The 14,069-nt window shown below is 39.3% G+C and overlaps 1 long non-coding RNA gene across 2 annotated transcripts; it reads left to right on the forward strand.

Moving 5' to 3' along the window:
- The first annotated feature begins 11,790 nt into the window (after positions 1–11,790).
- LOC122021867 lies at positions 11,791–13,735 on the forward strand. Of its 2 annotated transcripts, none has more exons than XR_006122671.1 (2): positions 11,791–12,033; positions 13,516–13,735. It is a non-coding gene; the product is annotated as an uncharacterized LOC122021867 (long non-coding RNA). The 2 variants fall into 2 exon arrangements; XR_006122670.1 differs by having other exon boundaries at positions 13,532–13,735.
- The last annotated feature ends 334 nt before the right edge of the window (positions 13,736–14,069 follow it).

Here is a 14,069-nt window from a genome sequence, read left to right on the forward strand (position 1 = left end):
AAAGAAGATATTGGAGGAGGCTCACGGAACACCTTATGTGATGCATCCTGGATCCACCAAGATGTACCAAGACCTAAAAGGGAAGTTCTGGTGGTTTGATTTGAAAAGAGATGTGGCTCGGTATGTCAGTACTTGCCTGACCTGCCAAAGGATTAAAGCAGAACACCAGAGACCTGGAGGAGTACTGCAGTCAATTCAAATTCCAGAATGGAAATGGGAAGATATTTCTATGGATTTCATCTCAGGACTACCCAAAATGACGAACAGATATGATGCTATATGGGTAATTGTGGATAGATTGACAAAGTTTGCCCACTTCTTGGCAATCAAGATGACTTACTCGACTAAGCAACTGGCTCAATTATATGTTAAGGAAATTATCAGATTACACGGGCTTCCTAAGACCATCATTTCTGATAGAGATGGACGCTTTATTTCACATTTCTGGGAATGTGTTCAGAAGGCCCTTGGCATAAAGCTATTATTCAGTACTGCCTTCCATCCTCAGACCGACGGACAAACGGAAAGGGTGAACCAAGTGCTGGAAGATATGTTACGAGCTTGCGCCTTAGATTTCAAGGGGAGCTGGTGCCGATATCTATGCTTAGCGGAATTTGCCTACAATAATAGCTACCAAGCTACTATTGGAATGACGTCATACGAGGCTCTGTACGGGAGGAGATGTAGGTCTCCTATATGCTGGTACGAAGGTGGTGAAAAGAAAGAGATGAGACTCCAAACAAATTTCATTGACGACACCACCGGAGCTATACAGAACATCCGCCAAAGAATAGAAACTGCTCAGAGCCGGCAAAAGAACTATGCGGATATGCGGTGTAGGTCATTATAATTCAGTGTCGGGGATTCGGTATTTCTCGAAGTAGCTCCTATGAAAGGAGTGATGAGATTTGGGAAGAAGGGTAAGCTAAGTCCACGCTATGTGGGACCATATCAGATCCTAAAAAGAGTCGGCAAGGTAGCTTACGAGCTAGAGCTGCCTCAGGAGATGTCGGCTATCTACAATGTGTTCCATGTTTTAATGCTCAAGAAATGTATTCCCAGTACAGACCAAGTGATCGAGCCACAGACAGTGCAAGTTCAAGAGGACCTAAGTTATGAAAGTCGACCTATTCAGATACTAGATCGAGAAGTCAAAAGACTAAGGAACAAAGAGGTGCCCTTAGTAAAGGTCCTGTGGCAAGGTCAACGGTTCGAAGAAGCCACCTAGGAACGCGAGGACGATATGAAACAAAAATACCCAGAGCTATTCTAAGTTCGAGGATGAACTTTTTATAAGGTATGGGGGATTGTAACACCCATAAAGTCTCTAGTAATTTTATATAGTTTTTGTATGATTAGAATGAGTTTTATGTGAGTTCCTTCTACAAAAAAAAAAAGAAAAAGAAAAGAAAAAAGAGAAAATAGAACCAAAAAGAGGCATGGTCAAGGTGTGAACCTTGAGCCTCTTAACAAGTAGCAAGCTTTAAGTGGTATGGAATAACCAATAGGCCAAGAGGAAGTATTGTTAGAAAGGAAATGGAATTTGTGGTTAAAGGTAGGGAAGGTAAGGGGACACTTTTCTTCTTTCACCAAGAATAAGTGAGAGGGATGAAGAGAGAAAGCAAGAGAATGACAAGTTGTGTTCTTCCCTCTTCCTTTTATTTAGAATAAATAGGAATAAAAAGATAAGGGAAAGAAAAGTTCATTCTTCATTCTCCTTTCATTTAGAATAAAAAGGAATAAGAGGGCAAGGGAAATTGGTTTTCTCCTTCCTTCTTCTCCTTCTTCTTCCTCCACCGAAATCCTAAGTTTCCCCTCTCCCATTTCCGAAAAAAAACTTAAGGTTTCTCCCTAAGGAAACTACACAAGGAAGAGTCCTTAAGGCCTAATCCTTCTCACAATCAAGGTACACAAAGGGGAGTCCTAGAAGCGGAAGTCTTCTTCTTCTCCTCCACCAAGGGTACTTTTCTTAGTAAATCAAGCAAGAGGAAGTAAGTATCTCCCTCACCTGCAATACAAGTAGTTTTCGAGTGTTTTTTCATGTTTTAATGTTGCTTAAAACCTAGGATTAGGTTTTGTAGGTTCGGTCAAGACATGAAACAAGGGTTGAGGAGAGTTAAAAAAATGTTAACCATGCTTGTTATGTTTCCTCATGATGTGTAAGCTATTATGTGATAAAACTTCGTGCTTAAAACCTAGGATTTGGTTTTGGTAGGCTCGGCCAAGACATGAATCAAGGGTTGAGGAGAGTTAAAAAAAAAAATGTTAACCATGCTTGTTATGTTTCCTCATGATGTGTAAGCTATTATGTGATAAAACTTCATGCTTAAAACCTAGGATTTTGTTTTGGTAGGTTCGGCCAAGACATGAAACAAGGGTTGAGGAGAGTTAAAAAAATGTTAACCATGCTTGTTATGTTTTCTCATGATGTGTAAGCTATTATGTGATAGAGCTTCATGCTTAAAGATTGTTTAAATGGAACCTAGAACCATGCTTTAGAAGTTTCGGCCATGACTTGAAGTTAGGGTTAGAAACTCATCTATGTTTGCTAAAAGTCTTATTTTCTATGCCATGAATTATGTGATATTAGTTTAGAGCTTCATGCTTAAAGATTGTTTAAATGAGACCTAGAACCATGCTTTAGGTTTCGGCCAAGAAGAAATAAAAGGGTTAGAGAAAGTTTAAAACCTAAACTATGCATGCTTATGATTCCTCATGGTGTGCAATCCATTATATGATGTTAGTTAAAGTTTTCATGCTTTATGTTACTTAAAAACTTAGAGCCATGCTCCTTAGGGTTTCGACCAAGAAGAAATAAAAGGGTTAGAGAAAGTTTAAAACCTAAACTATGCTTGCTTATGATTCCTCATGGTGTGTAATACATTATATGATGTTAGTTTAAGGTTTCCATGCTTTATGTTGCTTAAAACCTAGGACTATACCTTTTGTAAGTTCGGCCAAGAAGGAAATGAAATGGATTAGGGAAGTTTAACTCCAACTAGACTTGCTTATGTTTTCTCCCATGATTATGCTATGTATTATGTGGTATTAGTTGATGTTCCATGCTTAAATATGGCTTAAAAACCTAGTACCATGTTTTGTAAGTTTCGGCCAAGAAGGAAATGAAATGGATTAGGGAAGTTTAACTCCAACTAGAATTTCTTATGTTTTCTCCCATGATATACTATGTATTATGTGATGCTAGTAGGATGCTTTCCTTGTTTAAAGTTGCTTAAGATTTAAGATCATGTCCCATGCAAGTTTCGGCCAAGATATGAGTTAGGGTTTGTAGAAAGATCAAAACCCCAACTATGCATGATAATGACTCTTCATGATATGCTATGTGATATGTGAACTTTATGTCACCATGTTATGCTTATGCAAGGCTTATGTATGATGAAATGCCTAAGAGATGCTTCCCTATAAGTTGGGACTAAGAGCACTCTTCATGATATGACAAGAAACATGATATGTTATTTTACTTTTGTATGGCTTGTACCGGTCCCTAAGAATGGTCCATGAGATGGGCTCCTAAGTTGCCCCTAGTTTGAAGCACGGACCTACTTCCTAGTAGGTTCGAGATTAGCTACCTCAGATTTATTTAGGATGCGTGCAATTCATGTATGTGGTACAATACCGGACCCTCATGTTGAGATTTATGTTTAAGTACCTATATGATATATGTTTTCAAAAGAACATCTTGCATATACTGATTTCATGCTATATGATTATGATATATGATATATGTTTTCAAAAGAATATTTTTGCATATACTTATTTCATGCTATATGATTATTATGTTTCATGAAAATGCTCTTTTATGATATACCTAGGATGCCTAGATGAACATGCTACTACCTTATGCTTATGCTCTTGTATGTTATATTTATGATTTGCCAAATGAGTATGACACTACTTATGCTATTATGTAAAAATGTTAAATCTATGTGTTGGTTAGATGAACATGTCATTACTCTATATCAATTTCATGATGTATGTTTTTGTGAGTAGGAAATGATCTTACTAAGCCTATGTGCTTATAGTTTTACTTTTCCTTGTACTGCAGAAAAGGGTAAAGAATGACTAAACTAAAGGGAGCAGCAGGGGGGCAAAGGATGTGTGTGGCAGTGGCATGGTGGAAGAGATCTGTTTTGTGTTCAAGACTTATGCACGTTCTAAGTTTTGCATGTTAACTTGTTTTCTACTTGATGCTTTTAATGTTTGCTACTTGACTATCTCTTTTTATTATTTCCATGAATCTTGAACTAATAGGCACTTGGTTTAGTTAAAGAATTGCTAAGAACCTTTTTATCATGACTTGAAAGTTAGGGTAACTAAACTATGCTTGAATTCTATGTTATGTTCAGTGATGAAATATTAAATTAAGTTACGCACATGAATGCTAAGCATGCTCACATGTTTAATATGTTTACATGATTATATTATTCTCTATGTATGTTTTAAGTTTTAAATTCTTCCGCTGCAATGATCACACATGCATGTATGTCCGCGTAGCGCCGCCCTTGCTACCAGTAGGGGAAGGGCGGGCATTACACTGACGACCTCTTTTACATATATTTATGCTAACTGCTCAATAGAGTAGGATGTTCTAATTGCTAGGAAATGAGCAGACTTGGTCAATCTGTCTACTATTACCCAGATAACATTACAACCATTCGTAGTTCTGGGTAATCCTACTATGAAATCCATAGCTATATCCTCCCACTTCCACTCTATGATCTGGATAGGCTGCAGAACTCTGCCTAGTCTCTGATGTTCTGCTTTAACCCGTTGACATGTCAAACAGGTACTGATGTATCTAGCAACATCTCTCTTCATTCCAGACTATGAGAAGCGTTCCTTTAAATTTTGATACATCTTGGTGGAACCAGGATGCATTGCATAGGGTGTTCTATGGGCTTCTTCTAAAATTTTTCTCTGCAGTTCTTCTTGATTAGGGACACAGAGACGATTACCATAATATAATATCCCACCGTTTGATACTCGAAACTCTCCATTTTCTCCTTCCTGTATTCCCTGCTTGATCTTCTGAATAATAGGATCTTTCTCTTGCCCTTTTTGTACATCGTCAAGTAAGGTTGACACTAGTGTCAAAGTAGAGAGCTGCCCGATAATAATTTCAAACCCAAATTTTACTATTTCTTTTTGTAGGGGATAGGCCATAGCAGATATAGACAATAAGGCAGCACAAGATTTCCTACTTAGTGCATCTGCCACTTTGTTCGCTTTCCCTGGATGGTAGAGGATTTCACAATCATAGTCCTTGACTAGCTCAAGCCATCTTCGTTGTCTCATGTTAAAGTCTTTCTGAGTGAAGAAATACTTCAGACTCTGGTGATCTGTGTAAATCTTGCACTGAGCTCCGTATAAGTAATGCCTCCATTCTTTGATAGCGAAGACTACTACTGCTAACTCAAGGTCATGAGTGGGATAGTTCTTCTCATAATCTTTGAGTTGTCTCGAGGCATAAGCAATAACTCTGCCGTTCTGCATCAGTACAGCTCTGAGTCCCAGTTTAGAAGCGTCACTGTATATATCAAAGCTCTCGCCATTTTCTGGAAGAGTCAGGATTGGAGCACTGGTCAGTCTCCTTTTTAGTTCAAGGAAACTCTTCTCACAATTCTCTGTCCACTCAAATTTTCTATTCTTTCGGGTAAGCACTGTCAGTGGAGAGGCGATCCTTGAGAAGTTCTCTACAAATTTCCTATAGTAGACTGCTAACCCAAGGAAATTTCTGATTTCACTAACATTCTTGGGTCTATTTCAGTTACTCACAGCTTCTATTTTTGTCGGATCTACCATAACCCCATCTTTAGAAATAATGTGACCCAGAAAGGACACTTGATCAAGCCAGAACTCGCACTTAGAGAACTTTGAGTACAACTGTCTCTATTAGAGAATCTGTAATACTGTCTTCAGGTGTTCAACATGTTCTTCTAGAGTTCTAGAGTATATAAGAATATCGTCTATGAAGACGATCACAAACTTATCCAAATACTCTTTGAACACTATGTTCATCAGGTCCATAAATGTAGCAGGAGCGTTCGTCACTCCAAAAGACATAACTACGAACTCATAGTGCCCATACCTTGTTCGAAATGCTGTCTTCGGTACATCATCAGCCTTCACTTTCACTTGATGATATCCGGACCGCAAGTCTATCTTGGAAAAGACTGTAGCCCCCTTTAACTGATCAAATAGGTCATCAATTCTCTGCAAGGGATACCGATTCTTGATTGTCATCTTATTCAGCGCTCGGTAGTCCACACACATTTGCATGGACCCGTCCTTCTTCTTTACGAACAACACCGAAGCTCCCCAGGGTGAGTGACTAGGGCGAATGAATCCCTTGTCGAGTAACTCTTGTAATTGTCCCTGAAGTTCTTTCAATTCTGCCGGAGTCATTCGGTAGGGTGCCTTTGAGATTGGATGGGTACCAGGAATGAGTTCAATCTCAAATTTAATTTCCCTATCCGGAGTTAACCCTGGCAACTCTTCTGGAAACACTTCTGGGTGGTCACATACAACTCTAACTTCCTCTAGCTCGTGATCTCTTTCTTGCTGGGTATTAACCACATGAGCTAGAAATCCAGTACATCCATCGACTAACATTTTCTGAGCCTTCATGGCTGATAAAAATTTCTGGGTTTTCTTTTTCGAATTTCCGATGAACTCAAACTTAGACTCTGCCTCAGGTTGGAATAGAACCCTTCACTTATGACACTCTATGGAAGTACTATACTTGCTAAGGAAGTCTATCCCAAAAATGACATCGTAATCAGACATGTTCAGCAAGATCAGATCACTGTACAGTTCTCTGTCTGAAATTTTGACTGGCACAGCTCGCAGCCAGTGTGTAGATGTCATTATCTCTCCCGAGGGTAGTGTTGTCAGGAATTGTCCGCTTAGGACTTCCGGGGGTATACCTATTCTTTCAGCAAATACTATGGAGACAAACGAATAAGTTACCCTAGTATCAAATAACACAGTTGCATATTGATTAAAAATGCATATCTGACCTGTGACAACGGTGGAGGCGTTTGCTACCTCCTCTCTGGTAAGGGAGAAAACTCGAGCATTTGTAGAACTTGGTGGAGCTTCCAGTCTACCTTGACTAATGTGAGGAACCTCCAACGCGGCCTGCATCTGGTGTAGCTGTGCCTGCTTGCTTCCATATTGCACAGGTTGTGCAGGAGGAAGATTGATCTTGGTCGGGCAATTTTTGGCCATATGCCCCTCTTGACCACATGTATAACAGTCACTCGTGCCCTTGCGACAGAGTCCAGAGTGTATCCTTCCGCAGATGGAACATGTGGCATACTTAGTTTGCTTGTTTACGGATCCTCCCTTCTTATTACTCCACTGCTTCCTCTTAGAGTTCCCTTTCCAGGTTGACCCATGACTCTGGGATTTCTGAGTGTCGGAACTCCCTTGACCTTTGTTCTCCATTAGTACTGGCTTCTGCTGCTTGATACTGTTCTGATAATGCTCCGTGATCAGGGCACTACTAATCAACTCTTCTGCAGTCTGTGGTCTATTAATTCCGCCAGCAACATTTAGAGCTATCTCTGGCCTCAGCATCTTGAGCATTAGCCTCACCCTTTTCTCGTTCAGTGCTGACCAGCTCAGGGCATAGGCGAGCCAGCCTATTGAATATCTTCATGGCTTCGTCCACTGATAAATCTCCTTGTCGAAATTCTGTGAACTCGTCATAATGTTTATTTGTGACTCACATATAGAGGAATTCTTCAAAGAACTCAATCTCGAAGTCAGACCAGGTCATTTGATCTACTTTTCGTTTTGCCTTGACCCGTTCCCACCACATTCTTGCATCACTAGTGAGGCAGAAGGAGGCACACTTAATCTTTTCTACTTCCGGCCAGTCCAGTAGCTCCATTATACTCTCCAAAGTTGTGAACCATGCCTGAGCATCCCATAGTTCATTAGTACCAGAGAAACTCTCTGGCTTCAGTTTCTGCCACTGGATCAGGTATGCTTCTTGCCTCACCACCTTTGATGGGGCTACAGGGGTAATTGATGGTGCTTCAGCTATAGTAGGTGTTACCATTTTGACTTTCGGTGGGACTACAGGGGAAGCTTGCTGGTTAGCAGTTAGAGAGGCAATAACCTGCTGCTGCTCAGCTACTTATCTCTGACGTTGAGCTACTACTTCTAAAAGGTTGGGCGGTGGTGCTGACTCATTTTTCCCTGGCTGAGGTTCATTAACCCTCGGCTGTCTAGCTGGTCTTCCTCTAACCATTCTACATATCATAAGTCAAAAACTAGTGAAAATATACGTCAGCCACTCATCATCCCTACTTGCTATCATTACTACTTTCACATATAAGCATGCTAAAACTTAATAAGAATTGCTTACTAAACATAATAGTAACTAGGTACATGAAGAAAAGGTACTTCTTACTTGGAAGATGCAGGATCAATGCTTGACGTGTGAGTGGCGGGAGGGTGGAACTTGCTTTGATACCATAATTGTAACGACCGCACTTCCTAACCTAGACTCAAGCCACGGACGTTACTCCTTTCCACTACTACTAAGGGCCTTATTATATGCACACTATTCGGTTCAGAGATCTACTCTGAACTTGTTTCGAGTGTTAAGTCATGTTTTGGAAGCGAAATAGAGCTAAGATGAAGTTTAGAACTGCTTGAGGATTTGGGCCGTGTGGTGATGACCGACCGTGTAGCCTTATTGAGCCCTAGTTTGGGCACGGTCGTGTGTGCCACACGGCCATGTAAGGTCCTCCCTGCTGGAGCAGGGCACGGGCGTTTGGCTTCCACACGACCGTGTCACCTTGGCCGTAACGAAGAGGGGCAAGGCCGTGTGGCTCACACGGTCGAGTCACCTCGGCTGAGTCAAAGGAGTGCATGACCGTGTGAATCCACACGACCGTGTCATTTTGCCCGAGGAGGAGAGGTGCATGATCGTGTGTGGCACATGGCCGTGCAACCTTTCCAGAGGCTAAGCCTTGCATGGCCGTGTGTGACACACGACCGTGCAACTTTTCCAGAGACTAAACCTTGCAATACCGTGTGTGGCACACAACCGTGCAACCCTAGCCGAGAGGGAGAGGGTTGGGCCCGTGTGACACCACACGGCCGTGTCACGACCGTGTGGGGGTAACACCCTACACCCAAAAAGGAGTGGTTCTCCCCCTTTGTATTCCTTCTTGACTTATCATTTTATTCCACAACCTTAGGGAGAATATTTGACACTTCAACTACTACCAAACCGCAAATTCATTGTACACCATTTTTAATAGTACTTTTATACTAAGCGGAGATAAGAACATATGTCCATCAGTACCAAAATCTAACATGGTCAGACACTAGCACATTCCAGGATCGCTTCTCATTGTTCCATCACCCATACCATCAAACATTGCTCCTGTTGCCCCTTTCTACTCGAGTTTTCCCTTACCTTTATCTGCAGTATAGGGAAATGCAAACTATAATCAAAGGCTTAGCAAGTACCATCTACTCACAAAACTACGCATTAAAGAGAACATGCCTTTTTATTGTAAAACTGCTTGGAAGGAGAACAACAACATGCACTTGAGTATAGTTCACGCTAAAATATATGCTTTGTAAATATGCACATAATATGTATTTTTAAACAGTTTTATAATGCTAAACACCAACTTAAACCTTACTAGTAATGTAACGAAAACAGAAATCCTGGCATATTATAGAGTTCACCAACACTACACTTTGTTCTTCACTTAATGATGGTTTCACTTCAACAAACCAATGCACTTTGAAAACTTTATCATACATATTAGTGAACATAATAATCAACTTTCTTGGGCCCGGTAATGTACCACTTGCGCGCATTCTTAATAAAATCCGAGGTAGCTAATCTCGAACCTATTAAGGTACTAGGCGAACTTATGCCTACGGGCAATCTAGGAGCCCATCCCATGGACCTTGTGTCTAGTACATGCCATTTTAAAGTAAAATACTTTCTTCTACTCAGTACTTTTTTATAATTGCACTTGTTGTCATTTCGACAAATACCTTATGTGCACTTAATCCCCCACACATATAGGGAAGCATCTTAGGGCACTTGATTATGCTTCTTAGTCCCAGAAACTTAATGGGAAACAAATCAAAGTACTCACATGCTCTTAATCCCAAAACTTAAAGGGACATTTTTACATATCATGCATTATATCTTCTTTAACATGTACTTTAACATGAAATTTCTTAACCATGCATACAACCATACAAACCTACCACAAAATAGGTTCCTTCATGCATAATCGAAACAACTTATACTGCAGGTGAGGAGTACTTACATTCTTTTGCTAGATCTTACTCTTATAGGGTGTAAGAAAAGCAACACTCTTTTCTGTATGCCTTGATCTCCAAACCACCCACCTCGTATGTACGAATCCTGATGAAAACTCCCCTCTAGATTCTCTTCTTGAAGAACCTAGAACCTTGGAACCCTAGAGTTATTGGCCAAAACTACAAGAGAAGAAGAGGGAAGGAGTTTCGGCTAGGTATGGGAGAAGGGAAAACGAAGAGATTTAGGTTTTGATCTCATCCCTCAACTTTTATACTAAGTGAAAGTTGAAGCATCTCTTCTCCCAAAATCCACTTATAAGGAATTGTTTCCTATTGCTAGTGTGATGCTTTACCACCACCCTAATGGAAACTCTAACCAATCATATATAAGAGGTCTTAGGTTCAATCCTGCCCAAGGTCATTTTTAAATCTATTTTTATTTCTTTTTCTCTTCTTCTAGTTCTCTTTGCCTTTTTGAATAGAGAAAATTTACGGGTGTTACAACTGGTTACCTTCATTTTTTTTAAACTTTTCCTTTTCTTGATATTGCTTCTGAATTTCTTGCACTTCAATGTGCTTTGTAGGTTCTACTTAATGGCTACTAAGGAACAATATTCGGCTTCAATACGGTGAGAATAATTACTTTTAACAATATTTTAACAAATCTATTGTACAACTTTTAGCACCCACTAAAATTCCAATTCAGAATTGCACCCCAAATCAAATTCCTACTTAAATAATAAAACTCAGGGAGTCAAAACTCCAATTCAGCATCTGGTCTCATTTTCTTTTTCAATGCTTGAATTTTGACTTCATGCCTAACTCTTCTATTTCGAAATTTCCGCTCTAGAACTAGCCAAACTTTAATTTTCATCACTTTGTAATTTATGAAATTAGTGCACAGCAGCAATGTAATATCCCAAAACTAATTGTTTTAAATTAAAAGTAATTATGTAATTAGTTGGGTATAATTAGAATGGAGTTTAACTTAAGTGGCCAATTTTAATTATGTTAATCAAATAGGATACAGTATATCTGAACTTAAATAAATTTCATGACCTAAATATGCATAGAATTTATAAATAAAGGGAAACTTGGTGAATGTAAATTATAAATTTTGTACGACTTGGATGAGTATAAAATAAATACATAAGGTTATTAGATACCAAAAATATGGATAAAGATGTAAATAATTAAAATCAAACCTAATTAGATTATTTTAAGGAAAAATAAATATGTTTTCATGGATGATTTATCAAGAATTAAGTTGAAATGAATTTATGGAGTTTACTGAAATTTTTATGAATTTTTAAGGGAATTGTTTTAGATTTTAAGGGGTATAATTGAGTAGGAGAAAGTATGTTTAGAAATACCCCAATTAAGATGGGAGTTGATTAATCTAATTAGCCTAAGCTAAAATAAATTAAATCACCAAGTATAAAAGTTCCTAACCTCGGCCAATACCTCTCGCTACTCCACGCCAAATCGCCGAACTTGTCTGGCTCATCTCGGCCACTTCGACGAAGCCTTCCACCGTGCTCTGGGCTCCTATCGGTGGCTCACCACGTAATCGGTTCCGCGGAGGACCTCCTGACCGGCCACAGATCCTCGTTGGCGTGGTAGCATCGAGCGAAGGTTTCCGATGGCGGCAGGAGACGGAGCAAGGCAAGCTCATACCCTTTATGATTGAGCGAGATCTGTGAGGTAAGGAGGTAGGAACTGAGGAGGAGGTGTGAATTTTCCTCCTAGGTAAAGAGAATGGCGGAATGGTTTGCGGAAGTTTCCTATTCTGTAGAGTTCCGTTCGGTTGAGGTTTTGTTGAAATTTTCTATGCTTGAACCACATGTTTTCTGGGATTTTGTCACTTTGATGGAGTCTGATTTCCGGGTGATGGTTTGAGTTTTCCATATGTTTTCTTCTGCTTGTTGAAATGCTGAAAGGGAAGCGGTTGGTGGATGAAAACGTGGGTTGAACTTTTCTGCAACTATCTTGCTCGACTAAATGCCTATATGGGTTGCTGAAGGGAGAATTGGTGCCGTTTTGATTCTGGAATGATCTGGTTTTGAAGAGTGGTGTGATTTCTTTGAGGCTGCTAAGGAGTCCTGTTTGGATTGGGTTTCTACGAATATTTTGCTATGATTCATAATCGAAATGGGTTTCGTTTGGTTTATTCTCGTTAATTTGATTGTGGAATCCTGTTTTGGTAGTTTTAATGTTCTCACTGCTTTATAACTGAGTTTTATGATACATGCATGTTGTTGCACTACTAAACTTAATGTAGTTACTTTCCTCTAATTGTTTAGGAGATGTAAAATTTATGGAACAATTAGAAATGTAGTCTATATTTTAACATGCATGAACAGAATTCCATAATCTCTAAGTATCCTATGCAATATATGAAAGTAGCTAGTGAAGGGTCCGGATAGTATGTTTGATATTTCATACCATTTAATAGCTGTAGATTTTTCTAAAGTTAGGTTGTATCTACCTGTTGTATTCATTCTGTTATTATACCGTGAATCAGCTTTAGTTTTGATTTTGTTGGGAGTCAATGCCCATGTGGTTGGAATTTAGTATAGAGCTATAGAATTTACTAATTTTAATTCTTCAACATGATGCAAGTGTTCGTATTTTCTTCTAGTACTGCTAACTGATTAAAAGATGAACTTCCAAGGTTGATTGCTCTTTTTTTTAGGAGTGCATGATTTCATTGTTTTCTTTAATATGGAAATGATTACGGTATAAATGGAATAGAATGACATGTTCAACTGATACAGAATATTGAGGACAGTTTATGTTTTCTTTTCTTATGTAGCGAATAGGATGAGTATGAGCATATGTGGTAGCAGTACGGGATGGGAGACCCGGGATGAGCTCCGGGGAGGGCCCATCCAAACTTGATTGATAATTTATTGTTAGCTTCGACTATATGACTGACTGCATGTTCTCTAGGAGGTACCTCTAGGTTCATAGGACTGTTTACTGGCTCAAATTGTGGTTACTGGATATGTGGCATATTCATCATATTAGCTACATAGTGCGATGAGTATTGCTATTTGCTAAACTGTACCTGGCTTATGTTTTCGCTTGGTTTCTAGATACTATCTCCTTTACTTTATGGATGCCCTTTTATTCATATTTGTCTATACTTGCTGGGTCGTAGACTCACGATTTTTACATTACAAGTGAGGATGACTTCCAGGATACGCCGGAAGGTCCTCGGACGGAGTAGACGAGGAGGCGGGATGGACGCATGGTGTTGTCCGAATGTCTAGGAGTGCAGAGCATACTGGTTTCATTGTGAGAGATTTTTTTTCCTTATTATATGTAAAGAGGGATGTTTGGGGATTATTGTCCTTATTCATTAAATTCCTGATCGATGCAATCATTTCCCTTGGTTAAGATAGTACTTCTTGATGGGCTTGTATTGTGGTTAACTACACAGCAGATGACGAGAGGATCATTAAAAAAAAAAAAAGGGATGTTTCAAGCAATGTCCAGAGTTCTACAAGTCTTAAACCTTCACTACAGTATCCCTATGAGTTTTCTTCAGCCTCTCCACAAATACCATTCTGTTGAACACAAACTCAGTAACTAGATAAGTATCAATTACTGAATTTATAAACAATTTCATATTGCCTCAATAAGGATAAACTCAGGACTAACTACAATATCCAAAGCAATGTTCAGAACAACAATTAAAACAATATCAGAACTTTTTCATAACTCAATAAGGGATC

This window comes from Zingiber officinale, chromosome 9A (genome assembly GCF_018446385.1).
Source record: "Zingiber officinale cultivar Zhangliang chromosome 9A, Zo_v1.1, whole genome shotgun sequence".
NCBI classification, from domain to species: Eukaryota; Viridiplantae; Streptophyta; class Magnoliopsida; order Zingiberales; family Zingiberaceae; genus Zingiber; species Zingiber officinale.